At 35.0% G+C, this 9,021-nt stretch overlaps 1 protein-coding gene across 1 annotated transcript in view; it reads right to left on the minus strand.

Annotated features, from left to right (window-relative positions):
* Positions 1-8,535, minus strand: part of LOC137642491 (uncharacterized) — a 75,909-nt gene extending 67,374 nt beyond the window's left edge. The window contains exon 1 of the mRNA XM_068375085.1: positions 8,267-8,535. The gene's annotated coding sequence lies outside the window, so the exon portion shown is untranslated. The remainder of the gene's footprint in view (positions 1-8,266) is intronic.
* Between the last annotated feature and the right edge of the window lie 486 nt (positions 8,536-9,021).

Genomic DNA, 9,021 nt, shown 5'->3' on the forward strand with positions numbered 1-9,021 from the left:
ACATATATATATATACATATATATATATATATATATATACATATATATATATACATATATATATACATATATATATATATATATATATATATATATATATATATTTATATATATATATATATATATAATTACTAGCTAGGCTAGTTGGAAAAACAGGAAGCTATAAGTCCAATGGCCCCAACAGGGAAAAATAACCATAGGAAATAAGGAGATACACTACATGAAAAATAATGAACAATATAAAATATTTAAAGATCAGTGATAGAGTTAAAATTAATTTGCCATATATAGACTATGAAGAGGTTTATTTCAGCCTGTTCAACATGAAAAAAAACACATAAACAGCAAGTTTGAACTTCTGACGTTCCACCGATTTAACTTACCGATTTAACTTACCGATTATGAAGATTATTCCACAATCTAGTCAGAGCCGAAATAAAACTTCGAAAATACTGTGTAGTATTGAACTTCATGTGGAGGAGTGGTAAGATTAACTTCATACCTAGTATTACGATTAAATTAAAAACATGTTTAAATATCTACTACATACACACCACCGATTATACACAAAACAAAGCGGTGAATTATAACGATCCGTGTTCAAACATACTTTGATTTCGAACATTCAACTAGCAACAAAATACCCAAATTTATTTCAGCGAAGAACTTACTTTAAATAGATAATAAACTATGAAAACCAGTCCTTATACAGATCACTATTACTATATATAGTGATATAAGCAAAAAAACACCAAAATTACCTGGGGTGCCGATGTAGAGTTTGTAAATAAACTATAGTCACCACAATTATTACATTACAATAGATTGGGAGGGACCGAGCTGTGGCTGAGGATCTACCCATGGCCTCAAGCGGAGGAAGCGGAGGAGCTACCCATGACCTTGGGCAGTGGATGAAAATGAGAATTTGATTATCTGTTATTATTACCCAACGATCCATGGTTATGGGTTTACACGAATATACTACTGTAGTAATTATTCAATGGGATCTTGTCAAGATTAGCGAACCCAACATTTCCATGCCAAGATTAAGGAACCCCATTTCCTACATGTAATAATAATAATAATAATAATAATAATAATAATGTTTATTGGACAAAAAATATTTACATTCAAAGATTTACAAAAAGAAAAAAAGACTCAGTCCAAGCCCATGTGGAGCAGAGCTCTTCGGGCAAAAATACAACAAAATAATATCATCAATTAAGTAAAAATAAAAAATAAAGTAAATATGGATATAGATATACAAAATGTACGCATACATATACATAATCATATGTATACAAATAGATACATATAAATGAGAATCTTAGCCTAAAAACAAATGGAAATGCATATTTATATGATAAGGAAAGATGGTATATGAAAGCTAATGGTATATACATTGAAAAATTGTAGATATTAAGCGAAAAACTCAGTAAAAGAACTAGTTTTACAAATAAAAAAAATATTCTAAACAATGAAACATACTTGCGTTGTGGTTAGGTAGGCAAGTATAAATATTTATTAATAAAGCTTAATACCCAGATAACAGGAGATTTGTATATGATTTCTTAAAAGACCGAACGCTAAGCAGTGCCTTTAGATAAGCGGGCAGAGTATTCCAAAGTTTAATACCTTGGTATAGATACGATTGCTCGCATCTATTAATACGTATGAAAGGGAGAGTTAAGTTTGAATTTCTTGTTCCATATGGATGAACTGATTGTTCCTGAATTATTTTTCGTCTTAAATCTGGAAATTTGTTCAAAATAAGTGTTTGGAACATCATATTCATTAAGGAGAGCTTATAATTGTCTTCCAGCTTCAATATCGAGAGAGACCGGAAAAGTGGCGATGTATGAGCTAAGTAATCACTGGAGCTTATGATTCTTACCAGTCTTTTTTGAATTACAATTAATGGTTGCAAGACATTTCTACTACTACTCCCCCACGCCGTATTGCAGTAATTTAGGTGAGGAGATACTAACGAGTGATACAATTGTTTTATAATATATAAGGGGAAATACTCTTTTAATCTATATATGATACCCATTACTTTGGCAATTTTATTAACTGTCATATTTACATGCTCACAGAAAGTTAGTTTATTATCAAGAATTATCCCTAAAAATTTACCACTGGACTTCTGATCCAGAGTGTGATTTCCTATAGAAACCCTTATGTTATCAGGAACTCTTCGTAGAGAAAAGATTATGAAGTATGTCTTTCTTTCATTTAAGGTTAACTTATTTGCTAGTAGCCAGTTTTTTACATGAGTTAAATCATTGGTTAGTGTATCACAGAGGGAGTAGATATTTTTATGTCTAAAGTGAAGCGTAGTGTCATCGGCAAAGAGTATGGAGCTTAACCTACCTACTGATCGAGGTAGATCATTGATATAGGCGAGGAAAAATAACGGTACTAGGACTGATCCCTGGGGAACACCTATTTTGACATCCATAACCTCTGAGAGATGGCCATCGAGGGTCACAAATTGTTTACGACTCGTTAAGTAGGATTTTAGTAAGAGTAATGCATTTCCACGTATTCCATAATGTTCGAGCTTTTTAAGCAGCACATCATGAGACACTGTGTCAAAGGCTTTACTCAAATCTAAAAAGACCGCACCAAGGTATTCATTTTTATTCATCGCATTGTAGATATTTTCAAGAAGGTCATTTACAGCATCACTTGTACTAACGCCACGCAGAAAGCCATACTGACAGGAAGAAAAGATATTACATCTAGTAAAGAAAGAGTAGAGTCGATTGTACAATAATTTTTCAAAAATTTTATTCAATAAGGGAAGGCAACTTATTGGTCTATAGTTATTGACATCCGATTTATCACCAGACTTATGTAGCACAGTAACGCATGCTATTTTTAAAATGTCAGGATAAATGCCAGAGGCAATACAACGGTTGAACAATAAGGATATAGGAAAGGCAAGTAAACTAGCATTATTCTTATATAGTTTAGTAGGGGGAGAATGAATATTTGCTTTTTTGTTCTTTAGTTTTTTTATAATGTTGATTACTTCAAGTGGAGAAGATGGGGTCAAATAAATAGAGTGCTGATTTGAAGGAGGCAAATAGGAATGAAAATCTAACTGATTATTTTGAGGCAGGGCATCTCGGAGAGTAATGCCAATTGTAGAGAAATGAAGATTAAAAGCATTTGCAATCTGTTGGCTGTCAGTAATAGTTTCGCCGTTACGACCAATGAGTTTTCTTAGCGAAGTGCGCTTTTTCTTTCCAGGCCTAAGGGACGAATTTATGAGATCCCAGGATTTTTTAGCATCATTTCGGAGTTGATCAAAAGTACTATCAAAATATTTTTTCTTTGCCACGCGAATTAATGTAAGCAACATATTACAATAGTTTCTATAGCGTTGGGCACTATAAGCACCCAATTTCATTCTTCGATATAAATTATGTTTAATGTTAATTGATTTCAGTAGCCCTTTGGAGAGCCACTTATTCACCAATCTTTTAACACTTACATATTTTGTTTTTAAAGGAAAGCATTCATTGAAAGAGCTGTCTATTTCATCCGTAAAAGAGGCCGCCCCCAGGTGAGGATCTAATGAGGCTTGACCATATTCGGTCCAGTCTTTCCCCCTCAGGAGTTCCGTGAATTTCCTGTCATTCACTTCGCTCATATCTCTGAATTGAATTTTTATTTTGTTGTCTACGTTGTTTAATATAGGCATTAATAGACTACAGAAAATTGGGAAATGATCTGTGATATCTGCTAAGAATATCCCACTATTACCAACAAGATTATTATTTGCCCAAATATGGTCGATACAAGACAGCGAGTCATTCGAGCCGACTCTTGTTGGTCTAGTTATTGACGGGCGAAAGTCAAAAGATCGCATTGTGTTAATCAGTCTGCGGGTGGTCTCGCTCTCCCCTTCCCTCATTAAGCAGATGTTAAAGTCCCCAGTGACAATTGTATTCATAGGGGAGATACCTGGATTTCTTAGCACCTCCTCTAACGAGTCGAAAAACATATTTCCGTTACCTCCTGGACGTCTGTAGATACCTAAGATTACTGTTTTATGAGGCGAGTTTGGTATAGAAACCGTTACACCGACACTTTCAAAAATATCATTAGAAATGTTGAAGAAGTCATCAAGAGGTTGAAAATCAATAGAGTCTTTAACGAAAATGCTCACACCGCCGCCCCTCCGACCTTCCCGATAATTGTGACACGCATGTAAAGAATAACGAACCAAATTTTACACTTGTAAAGAATAGCGAACCCAATCAACCTCACGTCAAGATAACGTGGTTCACGGTTCTGTACTGGCAATTTTGATTATTAGCTATATTTCTATAGGCTCGCCATTCATCGTTGAGAATAGTTGATCCATGTCTCACTACTTTTTCTATTATTGATAGAAATGTCTCATGGCCCCCAAAATGCAAATTGAAACCTGGAGGGCACAGTCTGTTATGATCTGAATGCAAATGATAACAAATATTTTAAAATATTATGCAACAATGCACAAAGAACTAAATGAACGGCGATCATAGAGATTAATGTCTAGATCAGGAATAAGAAATTTAATAGTGTTGCCAGACGGGGGTTGGAGTCTTGCTCAGACTCATTAGTTTCTTTAGTGTCTGCAACCTTACCACCCTTGTGAGCTAAGGTTGGGGGTGTTTGGGGGAGCCTATAGGTCTATCTGTTAGTCATCAGTAGCCATTGCCTGATCCTCCCTTGTCCTAGGTTAGATGGAGAGGGGGCTTTGACGCTGAACATATAGCCTATATGGTCAGTCTCTAGGGCGTTGTCCCACCTTTCATGAGCGACCTTAAAAACCTTTACGACCAATAAAGATAAAACTCACCAGATGAACACCAGACATAGGGAAAATGGTTCTCAAAAGTTGATTAATATATAAATTTCAACTTTACACTGTGATCGAACCCGTTTCAAATGAAAAGTCGCCACTATATATATATATATATATATATATATATATATATATATATATATATATATATATACTCTTAACGAAGCGGTTGAAGATAACTCATTCCCATAATGATGCTATATACCCACCCAGCTTATAATTCTTCTCAACACTTGTCGCTTCATTTATAATGCTTGAACCCAAGCTTGAACCAGACTTGGACCGTGGGAAAGTTAAGAACCTTTGTTGTCGAGCCAGAAACTACTGTGTACAAATAGAAAACATTTTCGTCATGTGAACCATTAAACAGAAGGATAGGCCTACCCAGGGTGAGTGACATACCCAATATTATTCTGTATATATACTTTTGGTCTATCAAAATTACTACAAAGGCATGGAGTGAAGTTTAAATGATATGCCGGTGATACACAATTTTACTTCTTCATAAAATGATATAGACGATACCGCTGAAACTGTAAACCAAATTCTTACCAGTGTTATGGCAATTAAACAACAAAAACTAAATATATGAAAAAAAAAAAAAAAAAAAACAATTCATGGTGACGGGAAAAAAAAAAACGGCTAAGAAACTCAAGGGACCTTCAAATAAATCTCAACACTTCAATTCCGATATCTAGTAAAGTTCGTGGTATAGGAGTATCACTTGACTGTAAATTGTCTCAATGTTCAAATAATGTAGTAAAACTACTGGATGTAGCAAATACTTGGAATCATTACATGGATGAACATTATGTAAAGAAATTTCTGATATACTATGCTATTATAAGGACCGACTACTGTAACTCCACCTAACGTAATCTACCAGAAGTGCAACTCGAAAAAATTACATATAATAAACAAGAAGAGGAAAACTGATAAAAAGTGTCGCACCTCACGGTGGCTACGGTCACACCCCGAGTGAGGATCACTCCTATATTATCATTGGTATTATTATTATCATTATTATTTTATGTAGTTACTGTTCTTAAAATCTTTTATTTTTCCTTGTTTCCCTTCCTCACTGAGCTATTTTTCCTGTTGGAGCCCCTGGGACAGCATCCTGCTTTTCCAACTAGGGTTGTAGCTTAGCAAGTAATAATAGTAATAATAATAATAATAATACATCTGGAAATTTCACAGCCTGCCTACTAAAGGCGAGGAAATCGTTTTGACATGAAAATAGTTACAGATGGTTTCAAAATATTGAAACCAAGATGTGTCTATTGTAGGTTCTAATGCTTGCAAATATGCGCCCCAACACTATACAATAAGCTACCATTAGACTTCCGAAATACTAAAGTTGGTAATTGTTTACAATACCACACTTTCCATACACTGCAAAATTATGCAAAGCTATTGTTCTCCTCTATTATTCTTTCATAATTTAAAATAATGTGCCACATGGTTAACAAGTTAAAATTATAATATCTATAAAATAAAAAAAAATAAAACTAGCCTGGTTTCCTCACTAAACGACCGGGAACTGACATCGTCAACTAAACAGAAGTTCGTGATGCTAGCGTACATTTGCTAGCTAGCTAGCTAGTTTTTGACAGCTATCTCTCAGCACCATTAACATCTCGAAGTCTCGCGAACATGGTTACTCCAGGGTAGTCAAGCAAAGTGCTAGTTTAGCACCAGTGACCAGCAAACGTTAATGAGGTGTGAGTGGACGCCGTCTTTCAGAGTAACTATTTCGTACTTTGAAGATCTCAGGTTCTCTTTCTCAAGGGGGGGGGGGGGGGGGTGATAGGATTACTGGCCCCGACTTCTCCTGTGAGTTACAGTTATAACGTACTAAAACAAAAATTGGTCAAAACGTGCCCAATAGAAAAGGTTTTGATTATGACACGCCGAGTCAATTTACTCTAACTAAGAGTGTTACACCTTATATGATAAAGATTTGTCCCCCTTCAGCCACAGTATACACTTATGTGGTAATAGTGTAATCCATGCATAGATTATATCAAAATGAAGGGTGTGCTGGCTACAGCTTCAAAATTTTTCCAATTTCCATACTGAATTTCCGTTGGGTACATTTTGACTTCTGACTGGGTATGATTTGACCAATATTTTGGTTACGTTTTGACCAATTTTTTTGAGTACGCTTTGACTTGCACCCTTCTCTTGTAGGCATGCGAATAAAGTTGATCTCCTCGCAAATAATATCCCCAATGTTTGGCATGACACGATCCCCTTGGCTCAGCTCCTTGGCTTCAATCGACCTTGAAAATTCACTCGCCATCCTCTACATCTAAAAGGGTTGCAGCTGTTTTTGCAACTTCTGTGCCCTGTTGAGTAATGGCCTTGATATATCCTGAATTAAACACGGATTAATTGCTCAAAAGAGTCCGGAAAATATACAATTCACAAATAGTGGCACTTTTGAGTAGGCTAATGACTCCATTTTTAATTTAGTACATATTACGAATATATATCAAATGTACGCTGGCATCACGAACTTTTATTTGGTTCACTATGTATGGCTGACGACACCAGTACCGTAAGTTCCAGGTCGTTTAGTGAGGAAACCAGGCTATTTTTTTTATAACTATATTTTATAAATTTAACTTTTTTCCCATGTGGCAAATTTTTTTTAAATTATGAAAAAGCAAAAAGATTAAAACAATAGCTTTGCATAATTTGGCAGTATACGGAGAATGTGGTCTTGTAAACAAATACCTTAAAGTTATTAAGGCTTTCAATAAGAAAGCGAAAGCTTGTTTTCTTAAAAACTTCGATATGTGACTTGACAATAAACGTGGTGTGTGGAACGCTAAATACCTAAGAATTTATATGATAAATTGAAAGCGAAGGTTCTGCAATACATAATCAGAGAAGCAGCCATTAATGTAAAGTTTAAGTTACTGGGAAACTAACGGTAATTTTCTCATGAACATGACGAGCATCTTACATACTCGTGTAACATTGTGTATTACACTTTTATAATTACAGCAAATGCTTTCAACTATTTTTAAATAATTGATAAATTCCACTATATTAAATGAGAATTGTTCCCGAAAAGAAAAAGAAAACATTCAATGTCCACTTAGAGGGGATGGTTACGCAAGCTTTCTATTTTTATTGTTATAATCAATATGTACAAAAACAATTCGAAGCATGTTTTCGCATATCAGAAGAGGCCTCTTAAAAGTAACTGTATTTTGATTCTCTTTGCAAAATTCGCTAAGTCTCGAGATGAAAAAAAAAACAAACAAAAAGGAATCGTATATTTGAAATATTACTAAACGTTAACAAATGAGATTTCACTGGATAGTACCTAGAAGTCACATGCCAAAATAGTCAAATCAAACTTTCTAAGCAATATAACAAACATCTTACCTTGTCAATACTTTGAGGTACTTTCACTGGGGTATCTTCGCATTAAACTCACTTAGAATAATTCCACTTTACTACTAACCAACACTGTAAAATACATATTAACCACATTTGTTTATAAAGAGGATGAAAAGCATATTTGACAATCGCACTGTCATGTCTCCCTTGTTTCAGACTTGGGCAGTTGGATAGTTTTAAAAAATACAAAGGGGCCGAAAATCGAATCGTTAGCAACGTAACGACGGGGTGACTGAGAGAAGAGAACTGAGATATTAGTGTTTAGTTTTGAACCTCGTGGCTCGTACTGGTAACCGGCACCACCCACAAGGCGAGTATATCGTGACGTGTCACTCCCTGATTGGTCCAATGTCCATTGCTGCATTCCTAGCATTTAATCTCTCTCTCTCTCTCTCTCTCTCTCTCTCTCTGCATCATGAGAAAATCCTAATCAATGGTCAAACTTCTATATTTCGATATCTCCCATAACGGAAATAATTAGCCAATTTTAGATATTTCTTGCCACGATAAACGATCACAAGTGCCGACTTTAAATACTTTACGAGGGTTAATTAATTTGAATGTTCATTTCAATTTCAATTATTCATAGTTACTGTCATTTTCTCACCTTTGCATGAATTCACGGATGTCATAAGCTTTATTCCGAACATTTCATTGATAATCTTTTTACAATCAACTCTCTCTCTCTCTCTCTCTCTCTCTCTCTCTCTCTCTCGAACCGGAAGCGAAGAGTCGTAACA

The sequence above is a fragment of the Palaemon carinicauda genome, chromosome 6, assembly GCF_036898095.1.
Source record: "Palaemon carinicauda isolate YSFRI2023 chromosome 6, ASM3689809v2, whole genome shotgun sequence".
Lineage (NCBI taxonomy): Eukaryota > Metazoa > Arthropoda > Malacostraca > Decapoda > Palaemonidae > Palaemon > Palaemon carinicauda.